This window comes from Vigna angularis, chromosome 10 (genome assembly GCF_016808095.1).
Source record: "Vigna angularis cultivar LongXiaoDou No.4 chromosome 10, ASM1680809v1, whole genome shotgun sequence".
Classification (NCBI taxonomy): domain Eukaryota; kingdom Viridiplantae; phylum Streptophyta; class Magnoliopsida; order Fabales; family Fabaceae; genus Vigna; species Vigna angularis.
Window position 1 is genome coordinate 31062622 of NC_068979.1, and position 12879 is coordinate 31075500.

At 38.9% G+C, this 12879-nt stretch overlaps 1 protein-coding gene across 3 annotated transcripts in view; it reads left to right on the forward strand.

Annotated features, from left to right (window-relative positions):
- The window catches only part of LOC128194189 (uncharacterized), a 73561-nt gene that overhangs the window by 5596 nt on the left and 55086 nt on the right, over window positions 1-12879 (forward strand). The window lies entirely within an intron of this gene.

Below are 12879 nucleotides of genomic sequence, written 5' to 3' on the forward strand. Positions count from 1 at the left end.
CTTGTAGGGAGATGTTGTCATCTTCACGATCCAGCCAGGAAGTTTTGAGGACGAACTGCTTCATCCTCCATATCTGATCAAGCAGGGAAATGTTTTCCACAGCTGGATCAAAGTAGAAATTGTTGATGAGCCAGTTCAGCAGGTGCCTATTGTTGTTGAAACTTTTGTGAGTGTTGGCACCTTTGTCTTCCACTGTGGGTGCATGTTGGTCAAATTCATTCGTACCTCCTGCAATAGGGTTAGTGCAATATGGTTCCAAAGAAATTTCATGCAGGGGTATAACACCCAATCCCAATGTAAGAGGCTGAACCTCAGATAGATCCTCAGAACATGAATCAATTTTAAATTCAGAAAGAATATTAACCACAGATTCAAATTCTTGTTCAATGCATGGAGAATAAACATTCGAATGTGATAGCACAAAGTGGTTCTCATCATGCACAGAAGGAAAATTAAAAGCATGCTCATCAATATTATAATCATCATGCATATCATCAGCATAATCATGAACAACATAATCATGAACATAATCATCAGTCACATAATCATACTGAGGTATGCTTACCTCCTCTTCCTTGAAGACTGGTAAAGTGGTGGAAGATGAGGGTAGTCTACCTGTCTCAACATTACTGCTTATTCTTGCCTAGGCCTCAAAATGTTCATCAGCCTCTTTAGGTGCAAGAGTAGGAACATAAGATGATGTGAAAGTAGGTGGTGCAGTGAGCACGTGACTCTGGTTCTCATCTCCTATGTTGATGGCCATCTGCCCTATTTGATCACTCAAAATCTGCATGGCAGCTTGAGTTTCCTGTTGAATCTTCATGCTCTCTTGCTTGAACTGAATGCTCTGCATGGTCATCTGCTCCATTAACTCCTTCAATGTGGGTTCAGAAGTATAAGGTTGAGGAGCTAATTGGACAGGAGCATCAAACTGCTGATTCTCGTATTGCTGGACTGGCGGAGGCATAAAATTATTCTGGAATGGTGGTTCTGGATATTTCTGTGGAGCTTCATACCATCCCAAACCGGGGTCATTCCATCGAGAATTGTTGTTGTAACTCTGTTGTACAGGGGGAAATTTCTTCAAGAACAAATGCTTCAGATTCTCCCATTTGATAACGCATTCTCGAGGAAGACGAGTTTTCCAATCCTTTGCTGCTCCTTTTAACGAGTGGGAAAATGCCCTTAAGAAAACTTGATTATCCGCGACATTTGGAGGTTTCATTGCAGAACAAATTATATAGAACTTCTCCAAATGTTCATGTGAGCATTCGCCTGCAAAACCATGAAACTGGGGCAGCATTTTTATCATTCCAATATTTAGAAAGTTATGATCACCATCCTTATTCGGTGGAACTGGCTCCCAAGCAGAGCTCTCAGAAATTGGAGGATGGGCCATATTATTCTCAACATAAAAATCAGCAGATTTATAATCATTGTACCACGCAGAAGAAGATTCATAATTACAGGCATTGACAGAATAAACACTATTTACATAATCAAAATAGGTAGACATTGAAAAATAAAAATAAAATAAATAAAAACTAAATACTAAAAATTACGAAACAGATAAATCACAACACATTTATACATGTTACACGCACATAAAAGACAGAACATAAATTTTTTTTTTAATAATTTTTTTTAATTAACAGACATAATACAAAACACAACACAATAAAAATATAAAAGACAACACATATATTACAACCACGTAATAAAACAAAAATAATAAAAATTTAAAACAAGAACCTGGACTGAAGTGACAACGCTGCCAAAATTTGCTGAAGGTGTCGTTGTCGCCTACAAAAATATACAAGACAAAACACACAAAACAAACATATTAACAGAACAAAACTTTATACAACAAAAATCTAAAACCGAACCGTTATTGGTCCCCGGCAGCGGCGCCAAAATTTGATACGACTGTCGCGGTCATACAAATTTTATTGCACGAAATTAAATGCAGTATATCTACTAGGAAGTGACTCCTAGGTCGTCTCACAAGGACCAACTTGGGTTCAGTCTCAGATCAACAAGTAATGGGGGTTTTGTGGATGTTTTGTACGGAAAATAAAATTTAAAACTGGAATTTAAATAAAACAGAATTTAAAAACACTGAAACAAGTTTTGAAAACGGTAAAACCAAATGGTAAAAAAAATGGTAAAAATGAAACACTTGATCACAAATAAAATTTATCAAAGAACAAAAATGACGTTTGAAAATAAAATGCAATGACGAAATTTAACAGTGCAGAAAATACTTAAACGGTAAAATACAGCAGATAAAATTAAAGCACTTAACTAAAATTGAAATTCATTAAAATAAAATTACTCAACAATACAGATAAAATGAAATAAGACAACTGCTCCGTGACACACTACAAGCTTTAGAAATAAAATTTTACATTTGTGCACTTTGGGAAAATGGAAAATGGGAGAGAGCTCTGGAAGAGAAGAACCGAGACCCCTTCCAGGCCTCAAGGCCGTGACCTCTTTGCTTGCTGCTTCTTCCTTTTTATTTCCAAACTTCAGACATTCTCCTGTGTATTTCTCCTTGATTCCAGCCAGGTTTTCTAGCCTGTTTTTGTTTTTGTCTCCCTAACAGCCTGAATTCCTTTAGGTTTTTGTTTTGGTTCCCCTAGCTTCCATCCTATTTTCTTCCAGACTTCGTTTTTGTCAAGGTAGCTTAAGACTTTCCTCATCAATTGTTGCCTAGCCTGCCAGCATAAACTAAGGTGGGACCCTCCATTATTCTTCTAATCTTGTCTTCTTCTGCAGCTTCCCGTGGACACACTTCTCCATTCTCGTTGTTGTTACTTCCCCACGCTTCCAGCCATCACCATGCACCTCCAAACTGCTGTAGCTTACTTTCTCCATTCCTTCTATTTCCATAAGCTGCCGTGATTGTGGCTGCTCTCCTTCCTCTTCATTTACGTTGCACACCCTTCACACGTTGCAACTGCTGGACCTTGTCTTCTTTGCTGGACCGTCCACACCAAAACTCTCCTCAACGTGTTCTTCTTTTCTTCAAGCTACTAGATACCTTGCTGCTGTCCACCTGCTTCCTTTTCCAATCAACACCATGCTCTCCATGGGTGCTGTCCACATTCCAGCTCCTTGCTTCCTTTTCTATTTCCAGCATGTGTGCTTATGCTTCTTCTTTTTCTTTTGGACCGTGAAGGTCTTCTTCAAGCTCATTGTAGCTGCTCCAAAACGTTCCAGTTGGATGGTCCTCTTTAATAGATGCTTCCCTTTCTTCCAAGGCCAAGGCCGTGACCAAACTGCTCTTCTCCTTTGGACGTATAAGTGCTGTCATGCTTCTTGCAATTGACGTGAGCTTTCACAAATGGTGGTCCCCTTTTTATATTCTATGGATGCTTGCTAAATTCAATTTATCCAGGGCCGTGTGGTTATTAGAATTTTAGAACTCCTTGGATGTAACCTTTCAAAGTGGTGGCCCCCTCCATTATGTGCATTGGCCGTTTGCTTTCATAAAGAAAAGAATGAGAATTGCTTCCTTCGTAACTTGTTACTTCTTTGTCCAAAATGAAGGCTTCTTTTTTCCAAGTTAGCGGGGCCATGTGTTCCTTACTCCACTTAACATATTACTTACCTAAAAAGAGTGGCATTCACGTGAACTTGCATTCCAACCAAATGGTTTTTAAAATTTCTTCTCTAGGTGGATATAGCATATAGCTCCTTTTTGGACGGTCTCCATAAGCCATTTCTCTCTACAAAATGCAAATAAAGTTTACTTTGTTTTTCATTTTAATTTAAAATGTAATTGATGAGAAATTATCTTTTCAAATCCAAAATATTATTCAATATTTTTCCTACAATTGATAATGCAAATAATTAACATCAGATAATTCAAATTAATTAAAATAAGAATTTCTGATCAAATTGAACACAATTAGGAAAAATGAGAAAATAATGGACAATTAAGCACAATTCCCTGATTAAATCTAGCACAATAAACTAAGTGCAGTGAAGAAAATAATGATTCATCAGTCTCCTTCATGACTGAAGCCCAAGCAGCTGTGGAAGAATTGAGAATGTTCTTGGAAGTGGAATCTTCGGAAGATATCAAAAAGAAGCTTGACAAGTATTATATGGTGATGATCCTCCATGCTTTGCATCCAGATTTGAATCACATCAGAGATCAACTTCTGACAAGTCATGAGGTCCCTTCCTTGGAAGCCTTGACCACACGTCTTCTTCGTGTTCCGGTGTCTCAGTCTCAGGAAGCTCATGAAACAATGGAACCATCTGTCATGGTTGCCACGCGAGGAAGAGGAGGACGTGGCACTAGAGGAGGAGGACGTGGAGGTCGAGGACGTCCACAGTGCTCTTACTGTAAGAGAGTGGGTCACACCCAAGAAAACTACTACTCCTTGCATGGCTTTCCTTCAAAAACCGCCAATATCTCTAAGGCTGAAACTTCCACTTCCAACTCCAAGTTCACTGAGGAAGAGTATCAAGAGTATCTGCGATTAAAATCTAACAGTTTGGCGCAATCATCTCAGTCCCCAAGTACGTCCACAGCTTGCATTTCTCAATCCATGGAAGGTCTAAATTCATGGGTAATTGACTCGGGTGCTTCTGATCACATTTCTGGTAATACCTCATTGTTCTCAACCCTTTCCCTCCAAGAAAAACCCCATTTCATTACCCTTGCAAATGGCTCTAAAACTTGTTCAAAGGGAGTCGGTCAAGTCTCCCTATCTCCCTCTCTAACTCTGAAATCTATTCTTTTTGTCCCTAACTGTCCATTCAATTTAATTTCCCTAAGTTAGTTAACCAAAATGTTACCTTGTTCAATAACTTTCGATTCAAAATCTTTTGTTATACAGGAGCGTGGCTCGGGGAGACAGATTAGAGAAGGATATGAAGTTGGAGGTTTATACCATTTTGGATCTCGTCCACGGGTATCTTGTGTTGCAGCTCTTCCCCCTAAAGTGTTACATGATCGGTTTGACCATCCTCACTTGTCAAAGTTAAAAAAGATGTGTCCTGAACTTAGTGGTCTTCAGACTTTAGAATGTGAGTCATGTCAACTAGGAAAACATGTTAGATCTGTCTTTCCTAAAAGGTCTCAATCAATGTGTACTTCTAGTTTCTCTATTATTCATTCTGATGTCTGGGGACCTAGTCGCGTCTCTTCTTTTGGTTTTAGGTATTTTGTTACTTTTATTGATGAGTATTCTAGATGTACTTGGGTTTATCTAATGAAAGATCGCTCTGAATTGTTACCCATTTTCACATCTTTTTTGAATGAAATCAAGAACCAATTTGGTCACGTAATTAAAGTCTTAAGAAGTGATAATGCTAAAGAGTATTTCTCATCAACTTTTTCTTCACTTCTTAGCTCCCATGGTATTTTGCATCAGTCCACTTGTCCTCATACACCCCAGCAAAATGGTATAGCCGAAAGAAAAAATAGACACTTGGTTGAAACGGCTCGTACCCTTTTGCTTGGTGCTAATATTCCTGTTCATCATTGGGGGGATGCCATCTTAACTGCATATTTTCTTATTAATAGGATGCCTTCCTCCTCTCTCAATAATAAAGTCCCTTTCTCCATTCTCTTTCCCAATGATCCTCTCTTTCACACCTCTCCTCGAGTCTTTGGTTGTGTTTGTTTTGTTCACGACATGTCTTCGGGGCTCGACAAGCTCTCTGCTCGTGCGATCAAATGTGTCTTTTTGGGCTATTCTCGGCTTCAAAAAGGGTACCGGTGTTACTCTCTTGAAACCAAAAAGTACTACATGTCTGCCAATGTTACCTTCTTTGAACAGACACCTTTCTTCTCTCCCTCTGTTCAAGATGTTCATATCCTCCACCAGGTCCTTCCTCTTCCAGTGGTTGAGTCTAATATCTCCAATGCCTCAGTCAATCCAAGTCATGCCCAAGGTCCTCCCGAACCTTCCTCTCCACATACTGATATCCTTCGACACAGTACCCCGGTGAGTAATCCTCTTCCAGAAAATGGTGGATCTCCTCCTTCAGATTCTTCTCCGTCACCATCTCCTGTCACGCCTCCTGGTGAAGATGATTTTGGTTGGCCCATTGCTCTTAGAAAAGGTACTCGTTCCACTCGAAACCCTCATCCCATTTATAATTTTCTTAGTTATCACAGAGTGTCGCCCTCCTTTTATTCCCTTTTATCCTCAGTATCTCCTGTGGTTATTCCTAAAAATGTGAAAGAAGCACTTGATCATCCTGGATGGCGACAAGCCATGATTGAAGAAATGCAGGCTCTTGACCACAGTCATACTTGGGAGCTTGTGCCACTTCCCCCGGACAAAAAGACTGTTGGTTGTCGATGGGTATATGCAATTAAGGTCGGCCCTAATGGTGACATTGATAGGCTCAAAGCCCGGCTGGTTGCAAAAGGGTACACTCAGGTTTATGGTCTTGATTATTGTGACACCTTTTCTCCCGTGGCAAAGATTACTACCATTCGATTGTTCTTTGCAATGACAGCCATTCGTCATTGGCCACTTCATCAGTTGGATATCAAAAATGCCTTTCTCCATGGTGATCTTGAGGAAGAAGTTTATATGGAGCAACCTCCAGGGTTTGTTGCTCAGGGGGAGTCTGGTATGGTTTGTAAATTGAACCGATCTCTATATGGGCTCAAGCAATCACCATTTACTTGATAGTATATGTTGATGATATAGTTATTACAGGAAATGATACTGCTGGAATATCTCAATTAAAGGAGTACTTGTGTAGACATTTCCAAACCAAGGATCTTGGGAGCCTCAAATACTTTCTAGGCATTGAAGTAGCTCAGTCAAAAGATGGAGTTGTAATCTCCCAAAGGAAGTATGCTCTGGATATTTTGCAAGAAACATGCATGATTGATTGTAGACCGGTTGATAGCCCTATGGATCCAAATAAAAAATTAACAACAGAAGAAGGTGAATTATTCTCCGACCCGGAGAGATATAGGAGGCTAGTTGGAAAACTAATCTATCTCACTATTACAAGGCCGGATCTATCTTTTGCAGTTGGAGTGGTTAGTCAGTTTATGCAAGCTTCATGTGTTGGCCATTGGAATGCTATCATTCGCATTCTAAGGTATGTGAAAAAGGCTCCCGAGCAAGGGCTGTTATATGAAGAAAAAGGAAGCCTTCAGGTATCAGGATATTGTGATGCTGATTGGGCAGGTTCTCCTATTGATAGACGATCTACTACTGGATATTGTGTTTTCCTTGGAGGAAACATTATCTCATGGAAAAGTAAGAAACAAAATGTAGTGGCTCGATCAACAGCTGAGGCTGAATATAGGGCAATGGCTTCATTAACATGTGAACTTATATGGGTGAAGCAGTTCCTTCAAGAGCTTAACTTCTGTGGCATCCAAAGTATGAAGATGTATTGTGATAACCAAGCTGCTCTTCACATTGCATCAAATCCAATGTTTCACTAGAGAACCAAACATATAGAAATTGATTGTCATTTTGTTCGGGAAAAATTATTGTCAAAAGAAATATGTACTGAGTTTGTTGGATCAAATGACCAACTCGCAGATGTGTTGACTAAGTCGTTAAGGGGACCTCGGATTGAGTTTATTTGTTCCAAGCTTGGTACATACAATTTGTATGCTCCAGCTTGAGGGGGAGTGTTAGAATAATTATTAAGTCTACCTATGATTAGTAGAGCAGGGCCTAAAAGTAGGTAGTTGTGTGTTGGGTTATCTATAATGATTGTTCCTAGCAGTCTAGGACAATCTCTTCATCTTCCATCTATCTATTGTATCAGATTTTTATCTATATAAATAATAGAACTGAGAAGGGTCTTTCAAGCCCTTTAGAACTATTTTTCTCTGTTTTAGATCTCAAGTCTATGAATAAAGAAAATAATTTTTTAACCATTTATAATAACAAAATTATGAAAAATATTTAATTTTTAATTAATTTTCATGAATATATTTTTATAAATTTAATTATATATATATTTTATTTTTTTATCATCATAAAATAAAAATAAACACCTACATCTATTCGCTGTTGTTTTCAATAGTTTGTCTTTAAAATGTTTTAGTTAAATGTAAAAGAATATGTCTCTCAAAACATTTTTACTATGGTGTTTAATATATTTTTTTTACTAATTTTGAATCGATTTGACTCAATAATTTTTTTTTTAGAATTAACATGCTAATCACATGATTTATTATCAATGAATGACGAGTTCTATTTTTTAAATAATAACTACCAAACTACAATTTTCGTTTTGCAAGTTGTTTTGAATAGTATTATATTAGAAACATGATCTTTACTTCACATCCGATTATCAACTATGCATCATATGTAGAAGATGAACATTTTTAACATCGGAAGTTTTATTAAAATCACATGCAATTAACATCATCTGTTTAATATACAAATGGAAAATTTGAGTAAAATTTTAAAAGCATTTTGGTCTCAGTTTAATTCCAGAAAACATAATAGTATCATTATACTTTAAACGGAGCTAATGTCGTTTCTAAGATAGAGTAAAAGGGTAAATAGCTCAAAAGTTTATTTAAATTTAATTAATTTTTGTACACAATAAATAATTTGAAAATAAATGAGTATTTTTACTTTTTAATTATTTCTCTCATAGTTTAGTGTATTAGTTAAGAAAAAAAAAATAAGACAAACAAGATTATAATCATAATATGTCAAACATAAATATTTAAATAATAAAAATAATACAATCATAATTATCATATATATATATATATATATATATATATTTATATATATATATATATATATAAATATAAATAAATAAATTATTCTGATACTATAGTAGGAAGCGGACTTTAAGTATAATTCAATTTTATAAAATTAATTTGTAAGATGAAGTTTGCATTCATTTATATATTTTAAATTGGTTTTATTTTTAGTAGAGGTGAGATTTCTAATAAACATAATTCTTACTAAAATATTAGAATATTTTTTTATTGGGCAAATCATACTTAAAATTAAGATAGAGAAATTATGTATTTAGAAGCCCTAAAGGAGTTTCATGAACTCCTTGTCTTAATATTTCATTTATAAGACTTAATACATTGGAACTAGCTAATCTGGACAGGAAAGACAACTCACAGAATTCATTCTCAACTAATTACACAACTCACACATAGTTGCTTCTACATGACATGAATTTAATTATTCTGTTTCCCTCAAGTTGGAGCATACAAATTGTATGTACTAAGCTTGAAACAAATAAACTCAATTCGAGATTCTTTTAAGAATTTGGTCAACCCATATGCTAATTGGTCATTTGATCCAACAAACTTTGTGCATATTTCTTTTGTCATCATTTTTTCCTGAACAAGATGGAAATCAATTTCTACATGTTTTATTCCCTTGTGAGACACTGAATTTTATGCAATGCAGAGAGCAACTTGATTATCGCAATACATTTTCATGGTTTGGATTTCACAAAAGTTAAACTCTTGAGAGAATTGTTTCACACATATAAGTTCACATCTTAGTGATGTCATTGCCCTATATTAAGCTCCAGTCGTCAATCAGGCCACTACATTCTAGTTCTTACTTTTTCATGAGATAATATTTCCTCCAAGAAAAACACAATATCTCCTGTTTGAGCATATTTCAATAGGAGAACCTGCCCAATTAGCACCACAATACCCAGAGACTAGAATGTTTCCTCTATCTTCATATATCCGGATACATGCCTTTGACATAGGGCTGCAACGTAGGTGTGCACTTGTAGTGGTATCTATGCTCTACAGAGTTATAAACAAAGGGGTTATCACCCTACCACTTACAAGGTTAGTCCCCTTTGTGCCTAGGACCAATAGTCCAGTGATTAAGACCTCCTGTGACTCTCACCACATAACTCATTCTACACTATTTTAGTTTGATTAGTTATTAGAGTTCAAGATACCTCCTTTCGAACCCCATATGTCAATGTAACCGATCCTCCTTAGATTGGTTCTAACCATTCTCAGATAAACATCATAAAACTAACCATCATATTAACATCCACAAAATACCACACTAAAACATATACCATATGAGAACATGTGAAAATAGAGTTAGACTCTATTAATTCCACTCAATGAGAATATCTACTCGTTTAGCAACCAGATAACTCGTCCAACGAGATCATCACTAAAACTCATAGGCTTAAAATGTCACAAAAGTCGCCCAACTAGACTTGTCTTGCCTAGCCACTCTCAAGTCAGTGAGCTCCTTGACTTTGGTTGCCCTATTCTCGCCCATCGACCACTAAGTTAGTAGCTTATTGAGTTTGAGTTCACCCAACCAACATATTCTTGCCTATTAATAGTCAAGTCAGTGAGCTCTTTGACGTTGGTCTTACCCATCGAGTGTATTCTCGCCCAACAATTACAAAGTCAATAGCTCTGGGACTTTGAGCGAGTATATGTTATCCCAACGAGTCTGCATAATTCCGCAAAACAGAATTCTACAAATTTATGTCATTCTAGTCCTGCAATTCAGTCCAACAATAACCACAGATGCTAAAACGTACCATAAGATCATACACAACTCAATCATTCAATTCATCTTAAATATAATATCAATCGTATAATATACCAAATTTCAACATATTAAACGCTAGAGACAAATCAAAACCCTAGTAAACTCCACAAGTCTTATTTATTCAAACAACTCAATTACACAAACTAAATATTGTACGAGCATACCATCAACAATTATAAGTTATCTATCCCTTAAAAATAAGGAAATTAGTTTCTCTTACTTGAAAGACAACTAAACAGCTTGATGACCTCTTAAAACACCTTTAGACACACATAAAGCTCAAATTGTTTCTATGAACAACACAAACATGATCACAACCCACAATTAGTGTTGAAATATCAAGTGTAATATTTATGTATTTTAGGAGGTGCCTAACTTGTCTAGGAGGTGCCTAACTTGTCTAGGAGGTGCCTAACTTGTGTCTTTGGGATGTGCCTAACTTAGGTTAGGATGTGCCTAACTTAGGTTAGGATGTGTCTAACTATTAGGTTCATAGTTCTATAAATAGGTAGTATGATGTAATAAGAAATAAGGAAGAAATATAGATTTTATGTTTTTCCACATGGTATCAGACCTAGTTGTCTGATCCTCTTCTGGTGGTCTTGGCTGTCTGCCGGCGGCCGGCCGCCATGGCCGCCGGCAGCCCCTAAAATTTCTGTCCTGGGTTGTCCACCAATACTGTCACTACTGTTTGCACTTGTCCGGTGTCGTTGTTCGCGGTTATCTCGCATCTCTCCGCTGCTGTCTACGTCGTCCGCCGCCGCCGACAGCCCCTAAAATTTCAGTCGGTAGCCCCTAAAATTTAAGTGGGCAGTCCTTTCTCTTCTTCTTGAACCAGTGCAGCCGAGCTCTGCCGACGACCATCGCCAGCCACTGTCCGCCGCCGCCACTACCGTCGCGCCCGCTTCTTTCCGGCCGTCACCGCCTCCGGCTGTTGCCGTCGACGCCGGCCGCCGTCACAGTTTCGAACGGTGACCAGCGGATCGGAAGCGCCTCCTCGAGCGAGAGCCAACCCCGCCGGTGGGTTCGCCTGATTCTCCTCCACGCTCCGTCACGCGCCGCCTCTTTGTGTGCTGCAAACAGGCGCGTGCTGTCCACGCGCCGCCCTCTGCTCGCCGGAATGTCTCCGCGACACCTCCATAGCCGTCGTCTGGACCTCCTCTCTCTGTTCAGACCCTCAGAGAGGCCATTGCTGTCGTTCTTCTGTCCGCGTGAAGGTTGGACGCTGCTGCTGCTCCGCTTCTTCTTGCTGTTGGTGGCTGCTCCCTACGTGCTACTGTCATGGCCGTGACCCAGCTCCCTTGTGCCTGCTGCTGCCTTGCTGGACCAGTTGTTGTTTTCACCCCAAAGCTGCTGGATGGAAGTTACTGGACTGGTGGAGGTTGCTACCCACCGTGAAGTGCTGCTGCTCCCTCTCCGTGAAGTGTTGCTGCTCCCTCTCCATGCTCTTCCTAATCTCTCCAAGCTGCTGGACGTGATTGGTCGTGTGCTTCATAATATGTTTCATTGCTGGACCGGTGACTTCCACTTTGCTGGATGCTGTGACCAAGCCTGCATCATCTCCTTCTCCATTGAGAAGGGCTCTCTGCCTTCACCAATGTGAAGGGCTTCATGTATCTACCATTCTCTATTCTGAAAAAGCTCTCTACACCACTTAACAGCTCAAGTACTGAATCTTGTGTTGTTCTTTAACAACTCACTTTGACTCGCCGGGTTGAAATGTTCAAGGTTGGGGGATCTCATTCGACCCCTGTGGACGCCACTGCATCACTTCTTTGGGTCTTTTTGATGCCATCATAAGTCCCAATATTCGTGTTTTGGTTTCTGCCATGTGAAAGGATATTTGCACCGTCATTTAATGCCTTCTTTGAGATCACTTCTGCACTGAGCAGAAGAGCAGAAGTGCCTTCTTTGAGATCGACCGCTGATTTGACTCGTTTGATGTTATGGGATTTCAGATTTGTCCCTTGTACGGATCGATTCTCACCCGTTCTTCCACCTCCGTGTGAGGGGAAGTTTCAGCCGCCACAGGGTAGTTTGTCCCTGTAGGTTTGTTGTTGTTTCAGCTGTTGTAGGGTGGTTAAGTCCCTACAAGTTTGTTGCTGTTAGCCATTGCAGACAGTTCAGTTTCTGCAGGTTCATTGGTATTAGGGCAGTTAAGTCCCTAAAGGTTCGTTGGTATTAGGGCAGTTAAGTTCCCAAAGGTTCGTTGTTATTAGGGCAGTTAAGACCCTACAGGTTTGTGGCTTTTAGCCTTTGAAGGCCTCTCATGTTACCGATGTCTTCGTCTCCACCGTTTGCCGCTGTCCACCACCGTTCGCCGCCAACTACCGTCTCAGACAGACGC